Below are 22,027 nucleotides of genomic sequence, written 5' to 3'. Positions count from 1 at the left end.
CCTTGGCAACAGGTTGGGGGGATAGGTTCTTGATAAGATCCCTCAGGGGACAGTCTCCAACTTCTCAGACTCACTCAAAATTGGCCTCCTTGACCTGACCGGACTCGATTTACCCATCTACCTGGCTGCCTGTCAAATTCTGGCTTCACTTGGAGGGTTGCATCAGATGGCTTTGTTCCAAACATCTTGATTTCAAATTCTCAGGAAACAGAATAGCTTGGGTCAGGTGACTACTCTTGGACCAATCAGGTCAGGGAATCAAGAAGGGAGCACCCACATTTGACTATACATAGTTAAGCTTGGCTCTCAGACATCCATCAGTGTCCCTCTCATATGACCAAGGTTGGCTCTCCTCCCCTCCACGGACCCCACACTCCCAAGTGCAATAGCAAACACACTTGCCCCTTCTCCAGTTTAGATGCACCCACGTCAGTTCCCTCTTCTATACCTTGAAATTTTTGTCACGAGCACAGGAACTCAGCATGTCTCTTGCTCCCCCAGGAGCTCCTATCTTTTGGGGGGAGGCCAGCAGGGATTGAGCTCAGGGGTACTCAACCACTAGGCCACATCCCCAGTCCTATTTTGTGTTTATTTAGAGACAGGGTCTCACTGAGTTGCTCAGCACCTCACTTTTGCTGAGGCTGGCTTTGAACTCGCAATCCTCCTGCCTCAGCCTCCTGAGCCTGGAATTATAGACATGCACAATGTACCTGGCTACGAGCTCCTATCTTAATATTTGTGTGTGTGTATGTGTGTGTGTGTGTGTGTGTAGGAAACAGTAGAGGCTACAACTACCATGTGCCATTGCTACCACTGCTAAGGATCCTTTCCCTGGTCATTCCACGGAGCATTCCTCTTAATCACGGACAAATTCATTCCCAGGGGGCCTGAACCTCTTGAAGGCCTTGCCTTAGTAAGAGTCTAGAATTTTCTATGAACTTTTACTACTTGTTAAACTAGTACAGGAAGGAATCTTAAGGGATCCCTGGAGTCCTATAAATACTCCTTCTGCACTACTGTGTAGCAACATGAATCTCTTGATGATCAAGATTGATTAGCAGACGCAACAATAAGTGACCTTATTGTTATTTCCCATCAAGTAGCCTGAAGAGCAGATATCTTCAGTTCAGAAACCATTTTGCTGGCCCTGAGGGAGGTATCTAGTCCTGCAGATCTCAGAATTATAGGTAGCGAAAATGAAATATCTGAGAGTGGCTCATTGTGTGCAGTCACAGAGCTACTGCCCACGTCTTAACTCCTTGACACCCAGATTCATCAGTTGTGGCTATGGGAGAAAAGGTACCAAATCCAGGAACAGATTCAGAGCACAGCGCATCCTCCAAGACAGCTCCCATTCTCGAGGTGTCTTCTCCCAGCTGACAGGGGGCTGAGGCCCTGTTTTGGTCACAGCTTTTGCACTGCTGTGACCAAAACTCCCGAAAAGAACAACTAATGGGAGAAGAGCAACTTAGGGGCTCATGGTTGCAGAGGTCTCCATCCACAGATGACTGACTTCATTGCTGGAGTGAGGCAGAACACCGTGGTGGGAAGACCCAGCAGGGGAAAGCTGCTCTGTTCAGGGCAGGGTCAGGAAGAGAGGGAGAGGACGAGGCCAGAGGAAGCACAACCCCCAGTGACCACCTCCTCCCTGCCCTTCCTGCCCGCAGTTACCAGCCAGCCAGTCATTCAAGCCAGGACGGGCTGATGACGGTACAGCTCCCACCGTCTAACCATCTCACTCTGATATTCCTGAGTTAACAGGGACTTGGGGGTGACACTTCACCTCCAAACCATAACAGTCCTCTTCAGGCCATTTCAGTGATATCCAAGGTGGTCACTTCCAAAGCTGAGAGTCACCAGATGTCAAGTAGTCAGCTTGACCCAGTTGCCTGGTGACAGATCCCATTTGGAAACCCCTAGTGTGCCGGGGAAGGCGGAGACCTGCAGCCACAGGCGTCTTGCCCCCTTGCTTATTAAGAGTCCCTTGATAGGGGAGCTTCCAGCAAGCACGGGGGGCAGTGGTGTTTTCTAGCTCTGCCTCATTCTGAGAGCTCCATCCATATGCCTCTTCCCTAAATATCTTTGCCACCAAGCCTCCTCGTCCTTCCAGAATACTGAGCTTGCAGCCAAACCTCAGCTGTTACCTAGGAAACCATGCAGATCCTGGCCTGAGGATCCTCCTCTGTGGGCAGAGTGGGCCTCAGGACATTCTCTGTTGTCACTGGGAATACCCTGGGAGGTGTTCTAGCCTTCCAGTCCTGGCTGAAGCTGGTGTGTTGGGCAGAATGTCCAGCAAAATCTGAGTGCTGAGCATTGAGCACTGAGTGTGAACATCTGAGTTGGGCCCTCGGGGCTGGTCAGCGTGGTCATCATTAATTCTCCAGTTACTTTTGCAAGTCAGATTGCCTCCTGCAATCAAAGGGGATCACTGGAGTGGGTGGGTGTGTCACAGGTGAGGACTGTACCGCATCTCTTCTCCTCCCCCCAGCTAGGAGAGAGAGGCTGGTCCCGCCTTCCTCTGCGCCCCCTACCCTGGCATCCTGACCCCTGGCACCAGACCTAAGCTGGCTAACCCGCTGCTCCCACATGGGACACTGGATCTGAATCTTAGAACTGATTCTCAGTGGCAGCAGCAGGACTTCCTAGAGGCAGATGGTAATGAGGCGACCCAGGGGTGGAATCTCAGGGCTGCAGAGGCAGGACCGCAGCCATCCTGTCTGCAAAGCCTGATGCTTGTGCCCCCTGCCTTTGGCATCACGTTGCTGTCTTTCTGTCTGCGGACTTTCTGAGCCTGCTCTCCAGGATCCTGCTGGCCCAGGGTACCTTAAGTATCATCCCATCAAATTTCCTACTATTATTTGCCATAGGAAACCAGAACTGGTATCTTTGTTTATGATCAGGAAGGCGGATTGGTACATGCCAAGAGCTGGGGGCTGTATTCATTTTCTTCCTTAACAAGAACACCTTAGGAATGGCGGCTCCAGAATTTCAGCCTGACAAGGTGAATGAGCTCCATCTTGGCTTCCAAGACTCATGGCTACTGGGCACTGGGTAAGCTGGAGGGAGAATCAGTGTCACGGGAATCTCTGCTCCTGTCCCTTTGGCACCATCTCTAGGTCCTTCAAGCATTGGTGTTGAATTTTATTTAAATATTTTGGATGCCAGGCTGTGGTGGCACACTTGCAATCCCAGCTGCTCAGGGGGCCGAGGCAGGAGGATTGTTGGGGATATAGCTCAGTGGAAAAGTGTCCCTGGGTTCGATCCCCATTACTGCAAAAATATGAAATAGATAGAATATGTAAAAGGACTGAGTGTAGCTCAGTGGTGGAGTGCTTGCCTAGCATGTGTGAGGCCTTGGTTTCCACCCTCAATAACACAACAATATGTACATATGAAGTAATAAAAATAAGATTTCGGTAGAGTTATAAATCTCGAAGACTTCCACTTGGCCGAGCTCACTAGAACAGACCCTGTCCTGAGTTTGTGAACACTCTGCAGCCTTCAAGGACACCAGTGCCAGTTACCCTCTCAAGAACCTGAACAATGGTGGCCAGGGAAGGGTAGGATTCCCACAGTTCACATTTTCATTTGTTCGTGTTCCCCCCTGACCAGCAGATAGCAGAGGCACTGAGTCTTCCTGGGCCAGAAATTCATGCAAATTTGGCCAGGATCCCCAGTCCTAGGTACATGGCCGCCTTTGAAGGTCAGTTACCCGAGGTTCCTCCAGATGGGACAATGTTCTCATGGTGCATGACAAGGCTTTTCTCAGATTCTGGCCTCCCTTCCTGCAAGGACTCTGGGTCTGTCCTATGACTCAGGTCTCTGAACTGGGTGGGAAGCAGGACCATCCAGCATGATTCTGTCTGGCACATGCTCACTAGATCTGGGATCTTACAAAGTAAGTGGCCATCCATGAGTCCTCTTATGGGGAATCTCTGCATGCCAAAGCAGCCCTGACCCCCAATCCAACGCCTGCCTGACCACCCAACACCATGCCCACGCCTTCTGTTCTTCTGAATGTCAACTGCCTCTCCAGAGTTGGCCTCGTGGAGTTTCTCCCACCCTAAAGAGATCAGGCTCCCAGCCCCTTGTGCTGGTCTAGAGAGCTCCCTTGACCATTACTCCTCAAGTCAAAGGAGGCTCAGTGTGGGCAGGAAGTCCTGGGAGACAAATATGCCATCCTGTTTACTGCTCTCTCTCTCTCTCTCTCTCTCTCTCTCTCTCTCTCTCTCTCTCTTTTTGGTACCAGGGATTGAACTCAGGGGCCCTCGACCACTGAGCCCCATCTCCAGCCCTGTTTCGTATTTTATTTAGAGTCAGGGTTTCACTGAGTTGCTCAGCTGACCCAGCCTCCCAAGCTGCTGGGATTACAGGCGAGCGCCCGGCTCCCAGCTCCTGTTCATTTTGATTCCTCCCCTTCCTTTCCCCCTCCCTTCACTGTTCTTCTCCCTCCCCTCCCCCTTCCTCTTCTTCCTTCTCTCCCTCCTCCTCCTCGCCTTTCTCTCCCACCCTTCCTCCTCCTCTTCTTTTTTTCTTCTTCATGCCAAGAACTCTCTGGCTTCTTGGGGTCCCAGAGAGGTGGCCAGTCTTAGTTAATGGTCGCATAGCTGACCCGGGCACAGCTGGATTCGCCCAGCTGCTGGAGCTGAGCATGGCTGTGGCCTTGAATCCAGAGTTACCTTCCATCCTCTTTGTTGATTACCCTCAGACTCCACCCCACAAATTGCCTCTCAGAGTGGAGCTCTCAGAGTGAATTAGGCTGTTGTCTTGGGGTGCGTGGCTTCCAGTCCGCGCTTGGCTCCGGGGGCTGCACTGACTTTGCATCTCGATCTCGGTGGTCCAGCAGCAAAGCGAGCTGAGCTGATGTGAGTGGACACCGCATAGCAGGGGCCCTTGGGTAGGGGCTAGAATTGGGAATTCTTCAAATCCCCTCAGAGATCCTTGTTGGAATTTTCTAGATGCAACTTGTGGTAGGCTGAATAACAAGCTCTAAAAATGCCCACGTCCTCATCCTCATCCTCAGGATCTGTGAGTATGTTACCTTAAAATAAAAGGAACTTTGCCTATGACGTGATCCAGTGACGGGTCTGGAGAAGGGAGGTATCTGGGATGATTTGGGCAGGTCCAGTATCATCAAGGGGTTCATCCAGGAGGGTCGGGGAGGAAAAGGAGAAGTGGTGGCAAAAAAAGGAGGCAGAGAGAGGGAGCGAGATGGGGAGGTGTGGGCGGCTGGTTCTGAAGGCGGAGGAAGGGGCCATGAGCCAAGGAACACAGGTGGCCTTTAAAAAACAGAAAAGAGCTGGGCACAATGACCGCCTGTAACCCCAGCTAGTTGGGAGGCTAAGGCAGGAGGATCACCAATTTCGAGGCCAGCCTGGACAACTAGCAAGACCCTGTCTCAAATAATGATGATGATAATGATTAAAAACTGGAAAGTCAGGGGATGGATTTTCCCGAGTCCCCAGAAGAAATAGACCTTCTAACACCTGGATTTCAGGACTTCTGACCTTCTGAAGTAGAAGGGATTAACTTGTGTTGGTTCAAGCCAGTACATTTGTGTTACTTTGTTATAGCAACCATAGGAAACTAAAATTCAGGAGTGCCCTTTAAAATAATATAAAAGATCTTGAGGCTGGGCTTGGGGCTCAGTGGTTGAGTGCTCCCCTAGCACATACGAGGCGCTGGGTTCAAACCTCAGCACCACATAAAAATAAATAAATAAAATAAAGGTATTGTGGCTAAATACAACTTTAAAAAAAAGCCAGCCTCAGCAACAGTGAGGTGCTGAGCAACTCAGTGAGACCCTGTCTCTAAATAAAATACAAAATAGGGCTGGGGGTGTGGCTCAGTGGTCGAGTGTCCCTGAGTTCAATCCCTGGTACCCCCCCAAAAAAAATATAAAAGATCTAGTGAGGATTAAATTCATCCTGAAAATCTGAAACCTATATAATTGATCTCCAAATTTGTATTTTTGTTGTTGTTGTTTGGTACTAGGGATTGAACTCAGGGCAATGGACCACTGAGCCACACCCCCAGACCTATTTTGTACTTTATTTAGAGACAGGGTCTCCCTGAGTTGCTCAGCGCCTCGCTTTGCCAAGGATGTTTAAATTTGACATCCTCCTGCCTCAGCCTTCCAAGCCGCTGGGATTATAGGTGTGCACCACAGTGCCCGGCTTCCAAATTCTCTTTTTATAGGAGAATCTTTCAGTTGAAAACTATAAAAGCCAGAATTTATTTCCTGCCTTCAGGAAACTTTTGAAGACTTCAGCCCAGCATTTGTCCAAAACAACTGGCCAGCTCCAGGTCCCAGCATTTCTCTTCCTTTCTATGTGGCCAACAGGAAGCAGGTGCTGCCAGGAGTGGGCGCACGTGGCTCCGCCCCCCTCTAAACAGACCAGCCTGCCTGAGGGTCCTGGTCTGCACACACTGTAATCCATGTGCCTAGGAAGACCCTTTTATTGCAAGCGGAATAGCAACAAAATAAAACAAGACAAAAACAAAGACAAGAACAAAACCAGACACAAATTAAAGATTTAAATAATCCTCGAACTCAAGAATAGAGGCATTTCCTGGAATGATCCAGAGGGAAATCTTATAGGATTAAAGAAACACACAGCTGAGGGTACCCCCTGTGCACGTGCGCGAAAACACACACACACACTCACACACACACACACACACTCACACACACAATCTTATAAACAGGCTTTGGGAAGAGCAGGGACCCAGAAGGCCAGAGAGTCCCAGCAGGAGTTCCTGAGCTTGAGGGGGCGGGGGCAGCTCTGCAGCCCTGGGCCTCTGGGTGTTTCCTTCAGGTTTTCCAGTTTTCGGGGAGATTCCAATTGCCCAGGGGCCTTAGAGCCCTCCTCCTTGCTGAGGGTCAAAAGGACTGCATCTTCAGGGAAAGGTCCTGAGCTCCCTAATTGGGTCCTTCCAGGAGCTTCCTCCTCACCCCCAGGGAGGCTTCTGCCCTGGGCCTGCCACTCTTCCTGGGGAGGGGCCCAGCCTCTGAAGTGGGTGGCTATGTTCTATTAGTGGGCAGGGCTAACTTTCACCACCCCCTCCCATCAAGGGCTTCCTCCTCCCACCAAGCACTCTGGTCAGCCTCCCTCCCTCTGACTCCCCCGCCCCACCCTGTCTCCTAACCTGCCTCTGGTTCTGCGCTTTGCCGGCACCTGGCACTGTGTTGGGGCCTGGTTCAATGACCGGCTGTCCATGGCTCCACAGGCAGAGCCTCTGCTGCTCCCAGGCCCGGAGTCCCCTCCAGGACAGAGGACCAGAGGGTTTGTGCACTGGAGTGGAGGAGAGCAATGCTTTGGAATGTCCCCCACAACAGGAAACCCAGGAAGGGAGGAGGGTGCCCAGCAGAATTCAAGGAACACAGCTACACCCAGAGCTTCCGCACATTGGCACAACTCTTAGGCCGAGAGGAAACACTCCCACAGGCTGGGGTTTGGGGGTCGAGGGCAAGGTGGGGTTCAGTGCTCACAGAGGGGCTGCAGCAGCCAGGACTGGGGCCAAGGCAGAGAGCTGATGGTCAAGGTCGGGGCTACTGTTGTTATTCAGGCTTCCTGATCGCAGCCAAGGGGGGGCAGGGGTTGAGTTCCACAGCGTCCCCCCCCACCCCCGCTTTCTGCATCCTGTTACACACCCAGACCGAATTGCAAAATCTTTTCTGTGACCCTCGCTCAGGGGTGATGGTCAGGACCGCCCACGGTTAATATTGGGAATTGTCGGCTGGGGATGTGGCTCAAGCAGTAGCGCGCTCGCCTGGCATGTGTGCGCCCAGGTTCGATCCTCAGCACCACATACCAACAAAGATGTTGTGTCCGCTGAGAACTAAAAAATAAATATTAAAAATCCTCTCTCTCTCTCTCTCTCTCTCTCTCTCTCTCTCTCTTTAAAAAAAAAAATATTGGGAATTGCTAGTGGCTGTAGATCAGACTCCCCAGATTCTATTCTTTATCTTTTTGGGGGGTGTCTTCCTCCATCAAAGAGGAGTGGGGACAACCTCTGAGATTGATGACCACGGGACTTGGGAGCCACCTTCCCCCATCAGACGGAATCAATAGGAATCTGGGTGATTCCTTGTGTTGGCCTTAGCCCCTGGACAATGGCCTTCAAGGATGTGCAGCTGGGTCAGTGAACAGCCTGGAGATTGGGGCCCTGATCATCCAAGCACAGTGCTGTCCCCATCATCCATGAGGTAGTGAAAAATCTTAGTGGAGTTATTAAAATCCAGCAGCTAAGAAGAAGTTTAAAGTCCTATATCCAGGAATCTTGTTGCTCAAAGGATCAGGGAGAAGTGGGTTGGGTTAAAAGTTGGATTTGGGACTTTTTAAAATAGAAATTCTGGCAAAGTCTAATAAGTCTAATCCCGGGACATGGAAGGGTGAGCCATTGACGGAGCTGGAGAGAGAGGGATTTCCTGAGAAGGTTGAGGTTGCAAACAGACTGAGCAGATGTGACAGGCTGGCTGCCCCCTCCACCTGCTCTTGAGTGGGACTAGGCAAGACAGGTGTGGAATCCCTGCTAGATCCAGCAGGGGGCAGGATCACCACCTCTAGAAACCCTGCACCCCCCCGGGCGCTCCTGCCACCCTTCCCCCTCCATGCTGTTGCTGTCGTGGGCACATTCTAACCCCTGCAAGATGGTATTTTATCTTTGGTCTTAAAAAGTCATTCATATTTTTAAAAACTTAATATATTGTCTTCAACTATTTATCTTTTTTGCAGTACTGAGAATTAAGCCTAGAGGGCGCTCTACCACTGAGCTAAAACCCCAGCTTGTTTTTTTTTCTTTCCACGTTTTTTAATTGTACATTATATTTACACACAATGATGAGCCTTGTTGCTACATATTCATACATGCATATAATATAATAATAATACTTGGCCAATACCACTCCTCAGCTTCCCTCCCCTCCCCATCTTCAACCCCTGTTGTTTCCTCTATCTCCCTTTGATTTTCATGAGATCGCCCACCCCTTCCCCCCTTTCTTTTCCTGTTTCCTCTCTAGCTTCCACATATGAGAGCAAACATATGACTCTTGACCTGAGTTTGACTTATTTCTTTTTTTTTTTTTTTTAATTTTTTTAATATTTATTTTCAGTTTTTCGGTGGACACAACATCTTTATTTTATTTTAATTTTTTAATTTTTTTTTTTAAAGAGAGAGTGAGAGAGGAGAGAGAGAATTTTTAATATTTATTTATTTATTTTAGTTCTCAGCGGACACAACATCTTTGTTGGTATGTGGTGCTGAGGATCGAACCCGGGCCGCACGCATGCCAGGTGAGCGTGCTACCGCTTGAGCCACATCCCCAGCCCATGACTTATTTCACTTAACATAATGGTCTCAAGTTCCATCCATTTTCCTGCAAATGACATAATTTCATTTTTCTATATGGCTCCATTGCATATATAGATCATGTTTTCTTTTTAAAAATTTTTTTTTTCATTTAGGTAGAGGTGGACACATAACCTTTATTTATTTTATGTGGTGCTCAGGATCAAACCTAGTGCCTCACCCATGCTAGGCGAGCGCTCTACCTCTGAGCCACAACCCCAGCCCTATCATGTTTTCTGTATCTGTTCATCTGTTGATGGACACCCAGGCTGGTTCCAGTTTGGTTATTGTGAATCTCAATACTGTAAACATGGATATGCATCTGTTGCTATACTATGGTGACTTTAATTCTTCAGGATAAATACCAAGGAATGATCTAGCTGGGTCATATGGTGGTTGCATGCCTAGTCTTTTGAGGAAGCTCCATGCTGATTTCCATAGTGGTTATACTCATTTACAATCCCATGACAGTGTAAAAATGTTTCTTTTTCTCCACATTCTCTTTACCCAGCTCTTAAATTTTGAGACAGGGTCTCACTAAGTTGCAGAGGCTGGTCTTGATCTTGTGACCCTCCTGCCTCAGTCTCCTCAGTTGCTGGATTACAGATGTGCACCACCGCATCTGGCCAATTATTGATAATTTCTGATGCTCTTCAACTGTTTCTGGAGCCTTGATTCTCCCTCTGGTAACCCTTCTCCTTAGCTGAGAAACCTCAGCTTTTGCAAGTCTTTTCATGCATCCCCGGAGGCAACGAATTCTTCAGATTCTCCTTTATCAAAAATAGTCATCACTTTGCTTTCATTTTTGAAAGATGTTTTGTCTGTCTATAGAATCTGTGGTTGGCAGGGTGTTTTCCAGCCCTTTAATCATGTTGTTCCGCGGTCCTCCGGCTTCCCTAGATTTTGAATGACTCTGAGTTTTTTCCATCAACAAAGGCTGGTGGCTTTTGTCCCCAGCTGCCACCAGGGCCTCAGACAGAAGAGCACCGCAGGGATCCCCTTGCCTGGGGTCCCTTCCAGTGACCTCACCACTGGGGGTGCATTGCAGCATAGCTTCAAGGACAAACCCCAACCGAGTGGGCTTAAGAGTCTGTGGTACACGCAGACCTTCCCTGCCGCAGGCGATCGGGCTGGGGAGGGGCCAAGGTGAGCCTGGGCCCGGCACGCATGCGCACAAGCCAGGACGCGCAGCACAAGTGCAGCACTTAGGGGCCAGAGAGTTAGCCACACAGGTTTCCCGGGAGGCATAGTATTGTAACTGGAGTCAAGGATGCTGAGAGCTGCTTCTAGAGGGAGAAAGTTACACTCGAAGTTAAAATGAATGCCAAGACACCCCAACCCACACCCCACAAAGGTTCGGCGTGAAGTTCTTGGTTGTTGGTATCCTTGATCCTCCTGTGTAATACGTCAATTTTCTCGGGCTGCTTTCGGGAGTTTGTGTTTATTTTGATTTTTGGCAAGTCCATTATGATAGGCCTAGGTGAAGTTGTGGGGTTGATTCTGTTGGGGGTCCACAGAACTTCTTGGACAGGTAAATTTTCCCTCTAAATTTGGGAAGTTTTAAGCCATTATTATTATTTTTTTTCTAGTTGCTGCTGGGGATTGAACTTAGGGACACTAGACCACTGAGCCACATCCCCAGCCCTGTTTTCCTATTTTGCATTTTATTTCGAGACAGGGTCTCACTGAGTTGCTCAGTGCCTCACTTTTGCTGAGGCTGGCTTTGAACTTTGATCCTCATGCCTCAGCCTCCTGAGCCGCTGGGATTACAGGTGTGGGCCACCACGCCCTCTTAGTTCATTTATTTATTTGTATGTGATGCTGAGGATCAAAACAGGTCCTCACATGTGCTGAGCCACAACCCTAGCCCTCAGCCATTATTTCTTGAAATACTTGTTTGCCACTCCGTTCTCTCCTCACTTGTCTGTCTGAGATTCCAGCTCTCCAACTATCCTTAGAACTTCTCACATTTCTTCACAGGTCCCCAAGACTGTTTATTATTGTTTTTAAATGTTTTTCCTTGTATTTCTTCGGATTGGGTAATTTCCAAAGATCTGTTTAATTCCCTCTATCATCTGCATTTTGCTATTAAGCACATCTATTTAATTTCCACATTCCAGGTACTGCATATTTCAGTTCTAAATTTTAATTTGCCTCCTTTTTTCTGTTTCTCTGTCGGCATTCTTAAAATTTCATTCAAGTGTATTTTTCCCGAACTCAACAAATATAGTTAGAATAACTGCTTTTAAGTTTTTATCTAATTCCAACATCTGGGTCTCCTCACAGTTGGCCTCTATGGATTGTCTTTTGTTTTGAGAATGGGTTACATTTTCCTTGCTCTTTCTCTGTCAGGTAATTACTGCATTGTGAAAATAGGAATGTTGTGTTGAAGACTCTGGATTCTGTTGTAATCCTCCAACGATTTGGTTCTCTGTATTGATGTGGCTAGCCAGAAGTAGCGGTTCCATCTTGCCTGTGATGTGAGGCCGCTGAGGTCTCCTGTGAGACTGCTTTTGGTCTGCTACATGCCTGTGTGGCTGAGGATCAGTAGGACACTGGGGTAGACTGGAGACAAATCTTGGAGTGTCCCTTCTTTGTCTTTCACTTTGAACCCTTTCTTCTCATTCTCCAGCAGGAGCTGTTGCCTTGGGCTACCTTCCACTTCCTCAGGGCAGCTGTTTCCCATTGGCTGCCCTCAACAAAAAGCTGAAAAAATAGAGAACTCATCTGTGTTCATCTTTTCCTTTTTTTTTTTTTTTTTTTTCTTTTTTGGTACCAGGGATTGAACTCAGGGGTGCTTAACCACTGAGCCACATCCCCAGCCCTCTTTTATATTTTATTAGCCACAGAGTCTCGCTGAGTCGCTTAGAGCCTTGCTAAGTGCTGAGGCTGGCTTTGAACTCACGATCCTCCTGCCTCAGCCTCCCAAATCTCTGGGATTACAGGCATGTGCCACTGTGCTTGGCCAGGGCCCATAATTTTCTCCATATTGATTCCTCTCAACATCTTCCTGTTTTGACTTGTTCTCCCGAGCCTGCAGATAGTGGTGTTATATTTTGTCTAGAGTGTGTGGTGCTAATTTCAGGAGACTCCCTGAGCTTGCTTTTGAGCCTGTTCTTTCGTGGACTTGCTGTGTGATCTTGAGAAAGCCACTGTCCCTGTCTCTGCCTCAGTTTCCCTACCTACACAACAAGGTAATAATTCTGTTCCTTTTCAAAGTAAGTGCATTGCTCCCAGAGACTTGGGAGGCTGAAGCAGGAGGATTGAAATTCCAGGCCAACCTGAGCAAATTAGTGAGACCCTGTCTCAACATTAAAAAAAAAAAAAAAATCTGTCTACTGGTGATGTAGCTCAATGGTAAAGCACCCCTGGGTTCAATCCTCAGTACAAAAACACAAAAGTACATCGCAAATTGTAGTATGCTCTTTGGATATAATTCTGCACATCTGTTATGGGTCCTTCACGGTAAGGGCCCCAGATGCACCATGGACATTTTTCCTAGTGAAAAGACCCTGTGGGGAGAGTGAGATGGGGGTCCCTATATTCCAGTCCCCCCCTTATTGTTATTGTTATGGTACATTGGGAAACTTAGGGTCCCTGACTTGGGACTCAGATCTATATTCCAGTTTCTCTCTGCCTTTGAGCCTGAGTTGGTCTGCCGATTGTCCTCTGTAAAAGGTGCACTGTCCTCCCAGAGTTGTTGTGGGGCTGAAATGTGATGGTCGAGAAGGAGCCCTCAGCTGTGGATCACACGGGAAATGGGGTTGGCTTGCTTCCTTGGTCCCTGCTCAGCTCAGCAATCCTGGCCACTCCCTGGCTTCCTGTGTTCCTAGAGAAAGGGTGCACAATCAGGCAGAGCTGAGCTGCTGAGAAAGCCAGGGTTTCTGTAAGAGACTCCTCGGTCTTCTGTGTCCACCAACGGGTGCTTCTTAATTTCTGTTTTCATTAAAATACACGCACACACGTGTGCACACTCACACACACACACACACAAAATTCCCTTCTGTCTGCCCTAGACTAGGCCTTGCACAGGGCAATGGGGACATAGATGCAGTTGAGAATCCACGGCCCAGTCACCATGGCCTCACGGAGGGCAGCAGACAAGGAGAGAGGGCCTGGGCTAGGTTCAAGCCAGGAATCACTGCACTGGAGACAACTGACCCCACCAGGAAGGATCCAGAGGGTTTCTGGAAGAGGCTGTCCCTGCTTTGGGCTGGGGATGACCTAGACTCTCTCAGGCAACGAAATCAAACACCTGGCTACACCCAGATGTGTGGCACTCAGTAACCATCAATTCGTCTGTTTCTCATCTGACACCGTCTCTGGGTTCCCAAAGCTTTGTGCTGTGTGAAATTGGGGCTGGGAAAGACCCTCAAAATCTGCAGAACAATGATCCTGATACAGTGGGATGATCCCTCCCCAGTTGAACCTCCACCTGCAACCTAACCACATTTGTCACCTCAAGCCCCAATCCCTGATCCTTCCCTTGAGAGGTAGGTCTGGGAGGGCTTTTGCTCCTCTCTCTCACAGCAGCACACATGCTGGGCAAGCTCTCTACCAGGGAGTCACATCTTCCCAGCCCTTTTTACTTTATTTTGAAACAGGGTCTTGCTAAGTTGCCCAGGCTGGCTTCAAAGTTGTGATCCTCCTGCCTCAGCTCCCCGGTTTAACAGATGTGTGCCATCGCACCCAGCAAGCCTTTGCTTTTGATAGAGATTATTTTATCAAAATTAAAATCGGATACAGAGGGCAGCCTTCCTGATTGACCCACCACTTGAATATAGCAGGGAATGTCTCAGTGCCGTCCTCACCCACATTTCAGCTTCACCAAATTTAACATCATGGAGAGCTCAGAAGTTCTGGGAGCAGCTAACCAGTCACAACTTACACACAGGGAACAGCTGGAAGCTATCCAGGTGGTAGGAGGAAAGAAAGGTGGCACTGGGGTCTGCAGATCGCAAATTTTTGCCAAATCCTTATTCACAGAGGACACATCCTGAGACCCCCAGTGGAGGCCTGAAACTGCAGATAGCACTGAAGTCTATATATACTATTTTTTTTCCTATTAAATGGAGAATTTTTCATTTTTTTTCTTAAGGGAAGCACTTTACAGCTACTCTTTGGCATATCTAAATTTCTAGCATCACTAGGCTGAGGCTGTGGCTCAGTGGTAGAGCACTCGCCTGGCACGGGTGAGACACTGGGTTCAAACCTCAGCACCACATAAAAATAAATAAATAAACAAAATAAAGATATTGTGTCCACCTCCAACTAAAAAAAAATTAAAGATTAAATAAAATGAATTTCCAGCATCACTACTCTTGTGCTTAGAATCATTATTAAGCAAAATGAGGGTTACTTGAAGACAAGCACTGTCATACTAGACGGTTGATCTGGTAACTGAGATGGCCACTGTGACTGATGGGTAGGTAGCATATACAGTGTGGATACCCTGGACAAAAGAATGATCCACATCCCATATGGGGTGGACTGAGATGGTGAAAGATTTCATCATGCTATTCAGAATACCATACATTTAAAACTTATGAATTGTTTCTGAAAACCTTCATTTAATCCCTTCAGATTGAGTTGACCTCCAGACACTGAAACCTCAGAACGCAAAACTGCAGACAAGGGGAGGACTACTGTAACTAGGAAGGCTGCGCACAAACTGTCAAATGACAAGGAACTAAGACGCACAGGGAGTCAGCGTCAGGACTGCAGGAGATCACAGAGCCTGTGTGGGAGCAGGTGCCCAGGAGGATGGAGGCTGGATGGTAGGCCATAGCTGAACTTGACCGACCCTCTGGTTCAACCAGCCCAGGGATGGAGCTGGGGTTCAGGGTGGAGCCCGGCAGACATTCCTTCTGTGTGGTTTCAGTTCCCATTTATGTGCATCTTGGATTTTAGAGAGGGGTCTGGCAATAAGTCAGTAACGGGTCCTCTGGTTGGTGCCCAGAGGTGACAATAGTCAGATCTCACCAGTCAGTGATCCTAAGGAGCAGGTAGGAGCATGCTTCTCCCCACCTTGCCCTCAAAATAATCCTTTAAAGAAAAGCTATTGTTCCCATGTGACAATTGAAGACCCTATGCAGGCAGGAAGCTTCTGGGTAACTTATGGGAGGCAGCAGAGCATGCAGCAGACCTAGGTGGGCTCACAGCCCCTGAAGGGCACAGGGGAGGGGCCTCCAGTGAGCGGTGGCTCTGCAGGGTGAGCGAAGGTCTCCTCTCCTGGCCACCAGGAGGACGTGAGCCATCTGTGGCAAACGGAGAACAAAGGAGGAGACTTTCCCAGCCACGGCATCAGCTTATTGGGACAAACAAGATGCCCACAGAGATATTCTCATCAAGGCCGAGGTGTTTGTCAGGCCCACCTCTCTCCTTCCGAGGTCACCAAGCACGTGTGACCGGCTTGTCAGGGCGCAGCGTCGGCTCTCACGAGGATGCTGTTTGGAAACGCCTTTGACTCCCAGGCGTTTCTTCCTCAGATCCTCCATCATTACTGGCCAGCCCAACCCTCAGGGGACAGGGCTCATGCAGGGCTGGACTGAGGCGGAGGAGTGGAGCACGGGTTCCCTGGGACGGGCGCTGGAGGTCCCCTCCCCCCCACCCGTCCCCGGGTGGAGGAGGTGGCGGCAGGACGAGGCAGCCTGGGCATGCAGAGGCTGGGAGGGGGGCGCAGGGGAGACCTGAGGTCCAGATGTGAACAACGGCCAGCAGGGGTCAGCATGCAAGGTGGTCCACGTGGCTTGGCTCCTGCTGCGCCCCTGGGCTAGGACCTGCGCTGAACCCTCCGGCGAGGGCTGAGGGCAGGGAACGCCACACATTGCCAGCAGCCTCTGCAGGGTCGGGAGGTGGCGCTGTCGGCACACATCTGAGTTGAACTACGTCTGCACCCGGGGGACCTCGGGGGACTGGCGCCCGCAGAGCCGCTGCCGCTTCGGTTGTCAGCAGTAACTGGAGCTGTGTGTGTGTGTGGGGGCGACAGGGAGGGGACTGGGAGGGAGCGACAGGGAGGGGCCGAGCAGGGAGGGGCCCGAGCAGGGAGGGGCGGTGGCTGGCACACGGATGGGGCGAGCAGAAAGTCGAAATCGCCCCAGAAACACCCTGGGGACTCCCGAAAACAGCAGGAGAATTGAATGGGCTCTGGAAAGCGACAGAGAGGAGGGTGGAGCCAGAGAAATCAGCTGTGCCCAGCGCCCAGAGCAGGAGAGCAGGACTCCTTCGGCTGTCCCACCGCCGTGACTCCATCCCTGAGGACTGACTTGCTTTCCTGCAGCACAGAGCCGTCAGGTCTGCTTGGGCTCAGTGCAGATGAGAAAGGGCCCAACGTTCCCCTGGGGTGGCCCTCGGTCCAGGGCCTCCCCCTCCCCTCTGGCTTCACCATGGTCTCACTGAGCCTCCACCCCTCTGATCCGAGATGTGGCTTTCAAGAGCATTGTGAGTGTCATTAGGGCTACTGGTCACACTTTTCCGTCTTTCCTCCTTTCAGATATGATGTGGGATTATTCTTTCTGGTCTCCTTATGGCTGGGGCAGGTGGGGGATGTGTAACCAGCTCTGGCCAATGAGTTCTGAATGGAAATAACCTGTCATTTCTTAGCCATAGTATGCAATGCTGACAGAAGATCCTTTTCCTTTACTATGACAACTAGCTGTGTTCCAGACTGCCTGTGCCATATCCCTGAGTCCAGGAGGGAAGATGACAGGAGCCATGGAGCACCTGACCCATGACAGACATGCAGCATGAGCAAGCAATGACCTCTGTTGTTGTAAACTGCTAAGGTCTGGGTTTGTTTGTTACTGCAGCATAACATAGACTGTCCTGGCTGATATGAGCAAACTCTTGGAGATCATGGGGCTATCTATAGGGCACTGTGAAGGTAAAAACCTTTACTTTCTTATATAAACTACAGTTATTTTTTTAAATTAGTTACACATAACAGTACAATGATCTTGACAATTCATACATTTGAATCAAATGGGGAACAGTTATTATTAATAGTAATGAGTATCCCATAGGAAGCAACTACTACCTGTCAGGAATTGTTCTAGTTTCTTTGGTAGATGTTTTCTCATTGATCCCCACCACAGCCCTGTGGGTTTTGAATTATTGGCTTGTTCAGTGTCAATCTCATTGTAGAGCTCAAGGGACTGAGGTTCAGGGACACTCAAGGTTGCTGTGATCACTACTACTAAGGGATAGAATGAAGATCCAGATGTTGGAGTCTCTAACTCCAAAACACTCACTTTCTCCATCCCTGGGCTATTATTACCATCCCAAGAATAAATAAAATATTTTTAAGAGAAAGGATCTCTTTACAGGGAACACATTAGCATCTGCCTTCTGACTAAATTGAATGTGAAAGGTGATCCCCACAGGCTGAACAAACAGGCTTGCCCTCGAGGGTGATTATTTTTGAGATGGAATCTGTCTGTGCTGTCCAGGATCATGTCTAGCTCCTGAGCTTAAGAGATCCTCCTGCCTCAGCCTCCCGAGTGCTGGGATCACAGGTGAGCACCGCAGAGCCTGGCTTGGTGTGGTATTTGGCAAGGGAATCTCCCTTTTTCTCCTCTGATTGGGTGCTCACCAGATAAGCCACAGCAAGCACCAAAGGCTTAAGAAAAATGTAAAGAGGCCATTCACCCATCATGTTTTTTTTTTTTTTTAAAGAGAGAGGGAGAGAGAGAAAGAGAGAATTTTAATATTTATTTTTTTTTTAGTTATTGGCGGACACAACATCTTTGTTGGTATGTGGTGCTGAGGATCGAACCCGGGCCGCACGCATGCCAGGCGAGCGCACTACCGCTTGAGCCACATCCCCAGCCCATACCCATCATGTTTTAATGTTATGAATGAGCTGAGAGATGGGAAGAGTGAGGAGTCTCATTGCCTAGAGGTGAGCTTCTCCAGGACGGGAGCTCCCCATTCTGACTTCTAAGTAAGCATTTGGTTTTGCGTTCATATGAAATGACACCGTTATGTCTCCTAAACATAGGTGAAATGTCCCCTAAAAGCTCACGTGTGAGACAATTCGAGAGGGTTCAGAGGAGAAATAATTAGGTTGTGAGAGCCTTAAACCAGTCCGTGAATTCTTCCCCTGATAGGGATTAACTGAGTGGTAACTGCAGGCAGCTGGGGTGTGGCTGGGGGGGGCACTGGAGGCGTGGCTTTGGGGGATATATTTGCATCTGGCCAGTGGCATCTCTCTCTGCTTCCAGTGGGCTGCTTCCCCCTGCCACCCTCTCCCACCTGGAGCCTGAGGAATGGAGCCAGCCTTCTGTGGACTGAGACCTCTGAAACAGTGAACCCCAAACTTTCCTCCTCTACAGTTGTTCTGGTCTGGTCTTTTAGTCACAGCAACAAAAAATCTGACTAAAACAAACCCTGAGTGACCTCAGGTGCCTTTTATCTAACTTCCCTCTACTGCGAACACCTTTTTTTAAAAAATATTTTTAGTTGGGCCGGGTTGTGGCTCAGCAGTAGAGCACTCGCCTAGCATGTGCACGCCCTGGGATTGATCCTCAGCACTGCATAAAAATAAGTAAAGGTATTGTATCCAATTAAAACTAAAAAATAAGTACTTTAAAAATATTTTTAGTTATAGTGGACACAATACCTTTATTTATTTATTTTTTAAAAATATTTATTTTATAGTTGGACAGAATACTTTTATTTCACTCATTTATTTTTTACGTGGTGCTGAGGATCAAACCCAGGGTCCCGCGCGTGCAAGAGGAGTGCTCTACCGCTGAGCCACAACCCCAGCCCCAATACCTTTATTTTTTAATATTCATTTTTTAGTTGTAGTTGGACATAATACCTTCATTTTATTTATTTATCTTTATATGGTGCTGAGAATCGAACCCAGTGCCTCACACATGCTAGGCAAGTGCTCAACCACTGAGCCACGACCTCAGTCCCTATTGCTAACATCTTGCAAAAGTTTTAAATGTTGACAAATAAATGAAGCATTTAAGGCCTAGAGTGTAGCTCAGTGGCAGATGTGAGGCCAGCACTGAAAAAAATAATAATAATTAATCGTTGTTATTGTTTGGATGTTGACTGTCCCCCAAAGATACGTGGGTTAAAGGCTTGTTCCCATGGTGTCACTATTGGGAGGTGATAGACCCTTGAAGATAGTGAACCATGGAAGGGCATTATGGGATCTGTGTCTTCTTCTTCTTTTTTTTTTAAATATTTTTTTAGCTGTAGATGGACACAATACCTTTATTTTTATGTGGTGCTGAGGATCGAACCCGGTGCCTCACACGTGCAAGGCACGCGCTCCACCACTGAGCCACAACCCCAACCCCATGTGTCTTCTTCTTGGTCCTCCTTTTTGCTCCCTGGATCATGAGATGAACAGTTTTTTTTCTACCAATATGGTCCTGCCATGAATGTGCTGCCTCTGCACAGTTTTTTTCTACCAATATGGTCCTGCCATGAATGTGCTGCCTCCGCACAGGCCCAGAGCAATGGGGACAATTGATCCTGGACTGAAGGCTCCAAAACTGTGAGCTAAAATAAACCTTTTCTCTTTGTAAGCTGATTATCTCAGGTATTTCATTATAGTGAAGAAAGCTGACTGACACAATTGCTATCTGTACGAACACACACAGATTTAATATACAATTGGCCAGTTTTCCATTTGGACTTTCAGACTGCTGATTGTTTTTGTGCCAAAGGCTGCTTCTTGGACCACCTCTTCACTGTTGCAGCCAGGATATTAACATTGATATGATCAAGCTGTAGAACATTTCCATTGCTGCAAGGACCGTTGGGTTGTACTTCCACAGACACACCCACTTTCTCTGCCCCTGCACCCCTCAGCAACTCCTGGCAACTGTTAATCTCTTCTTCGTTTCTGCAATCCTACCCTCTCTGGGTCGCAGGAATGAAAGCGTACAAAACATAGTTCTTGGGGATTCGGAGTGCCCACACTCAGCACAGTTCTCTGGAGGCATTTGGCCACTGCACACATCAGCAGTGTCACAGATGTCCCACCATGAGCCCCTTTACACAGACACTTGTGTGCTTGGGTCCTGAAGGGCAGCATCAGCTGTGCTGAGTGTGGGTTCTGGAGTTTGAAACTCTAGAACTTACTACCCAGGTGAGGTTGAGCCGGTGACTTCACCTCCGTCTGCCTTGGTTTTCCCATCTGCAGAGTAGGAAGAGTGGCAATGCCCGTATCGCACGGTTGCCTTGAAAATTAGATGAATCCACTCCTGGGATAGGCTTAGTTCACAGCCTGGATTAAAGTAAGAACTCAACGAATATTACAAAATATAGTCAGAATTCACAATGCACATCCACTGAGCTGAACTGATAAACCTAGAATAAGAAACATAAAATTTGCAAGATGTTCAAATCAGGAGGTGGTGGCACATTATAAAAGGAATTATTTTTTTCTAGAATTCTCACACAAATTCTCTCTAAATAATGAGCTTCCCGGGACTCTTTGAAATAGGTGGGTTTGGAAACGACCCAGCAGAACTCGTCGGCAGGGCTGCATCCATTCAAGTACAGTCGCGGCCTCGCTGGGACAGTAGTAATTTGATTCACTCAATATTTACCTGCTCTTGCTGCATCGATGCCAGGAACTGGTCTAGGTGCCAGGGAGGCAGAATGCAGACAGTGCCCTGCCCCAGGGCAGGTAACAAGGTGAAGGAGGAAGCTCTTCTACCTCAGCATACTTGCAAGGAGGTGGAAATGACAGGTAGGAGGAGGAGGATCTGAGGCTGGAAACCGGAAGCCCTGCAGTGGGTGACCTTGGGGGAAGGTGGACATGTCCTTGGGAGAAGGCAGCCGTGCCCTGTGCTTTAGATTTGAAGAAATTGAATTGGTGCTCATCTCTGTAGCATGACCAGGTGTGGGTCCACCTGCAGGCAGGGCATGCTCTTGTTGGGCCATCTGGTCCTCTCCGCCCCATGCACCTCTCCAAGTCCCTCAGGTGTGTTGATGTGACTCCAGGACACGCTGCCCTGCAGTGATGAGGGGTAGCTGGGACCTTGGCTCCCAGTGGCTCCCAGTTGAAGTGGTGACTTGCAGGAGGAGCCAGCATCACCTTGTGAATTGCCCCAGGGCCACCTGTGCGCGAGCCCAGTGACCAGTGGGGGAGCTGCAGTCCCACTGCAAAGCCAGAGTTTCCTCCAAGAGCTGCTAACTGGCCCATGACCTTGGCCTCATTAGCTCCGCACTCTCCACCTGAGCTGCCTGGATTGGTGCCAACCAGGGAAATTAGCTCAGGCCCACAGGCCCCTGGGAGAGGTGTCGGGCAAAAATAGATCCGAGGAAGCCAGAGGATCCTCACGCAGGAGGGCCCGGGAGGTCAGCTGCTCCAGACCGTCCAGCTCTGCAGATGGAAACCGAGGCAAGGGGCCTGGCCAAGGTCGTGTTGCGATGCGGGCAGAGCTGGGTGGGGTGGAGGTCCCCCGAGTCCCAAAGGCACGTTCTTTCCTCCCCTGGGGCTCCCATCCGGCGGGATCAGGGAGATGAACATAAGAATCACAGGTAAGGAGAACATGACAGGCCATTTCTGTTCTTGAAAAAGAATATAAAGAAAATTTTAAAATAGCCTATAACAGAAAATAACCCATTGAGAGACCGTGTCAGGTAGCAGCTAAAAGGAGACTCCGCCGCCTGAGTTTGATCCCAGCCCCGTTCCTTTCCGGTC

At 49.0% G+C, this 22,027-nt stretch overlaps 1 long non-coding RNA gene across 4 annotated transcripts; it reads left to right on the top strand.

Annotated features, from left to right (window-relative positions):
• Positions 1-12,224: 12,224 nt before the first annotated feature.
• LOC308657643 lies at positions 12,225-19,754 on the top strand. Of its 4 annotated transcripts, none has more exons than XR_014024024.1 (5): positions 12,225-15,128; positions 15,594-17,233; positions 17,799-17,864; positions 18,573-18,655; positions 19,561-19,754. It is a non-coding gene; the product is annotated as an uncharacterized lncRNA (long non-coding RNA). The 4 variants fall into 4 exon arrangements; XR_014024025.1 differs by having other exon boundaries at positions 12,225-16,791; positions 17,006-17,233; XR_014024026.1 differs by having other exon boundaries at positions 12,225-17,233.
• The last annotated feature ends 2,273 nt before the right edge of the window (positions 19,755-22,027 follow it).

The sequence above is a fragment of the Spermophilus citellus genome (genome assembly GCF_964194105.1).
Source record: "Spermophilus citellus genome assembly, chromosome: 10".
NCBI classification, from domain to species: Eukaryota; Metazoa; Chordata; class Mammalia; order Rodentia; family Sciuridae; genus Spermophilus; species Spermophilus citellus.
Note: the sequence above shows the minus strand (reverse complement) of the source record. Positions and strands in the feature narration are given on the sequence as shown.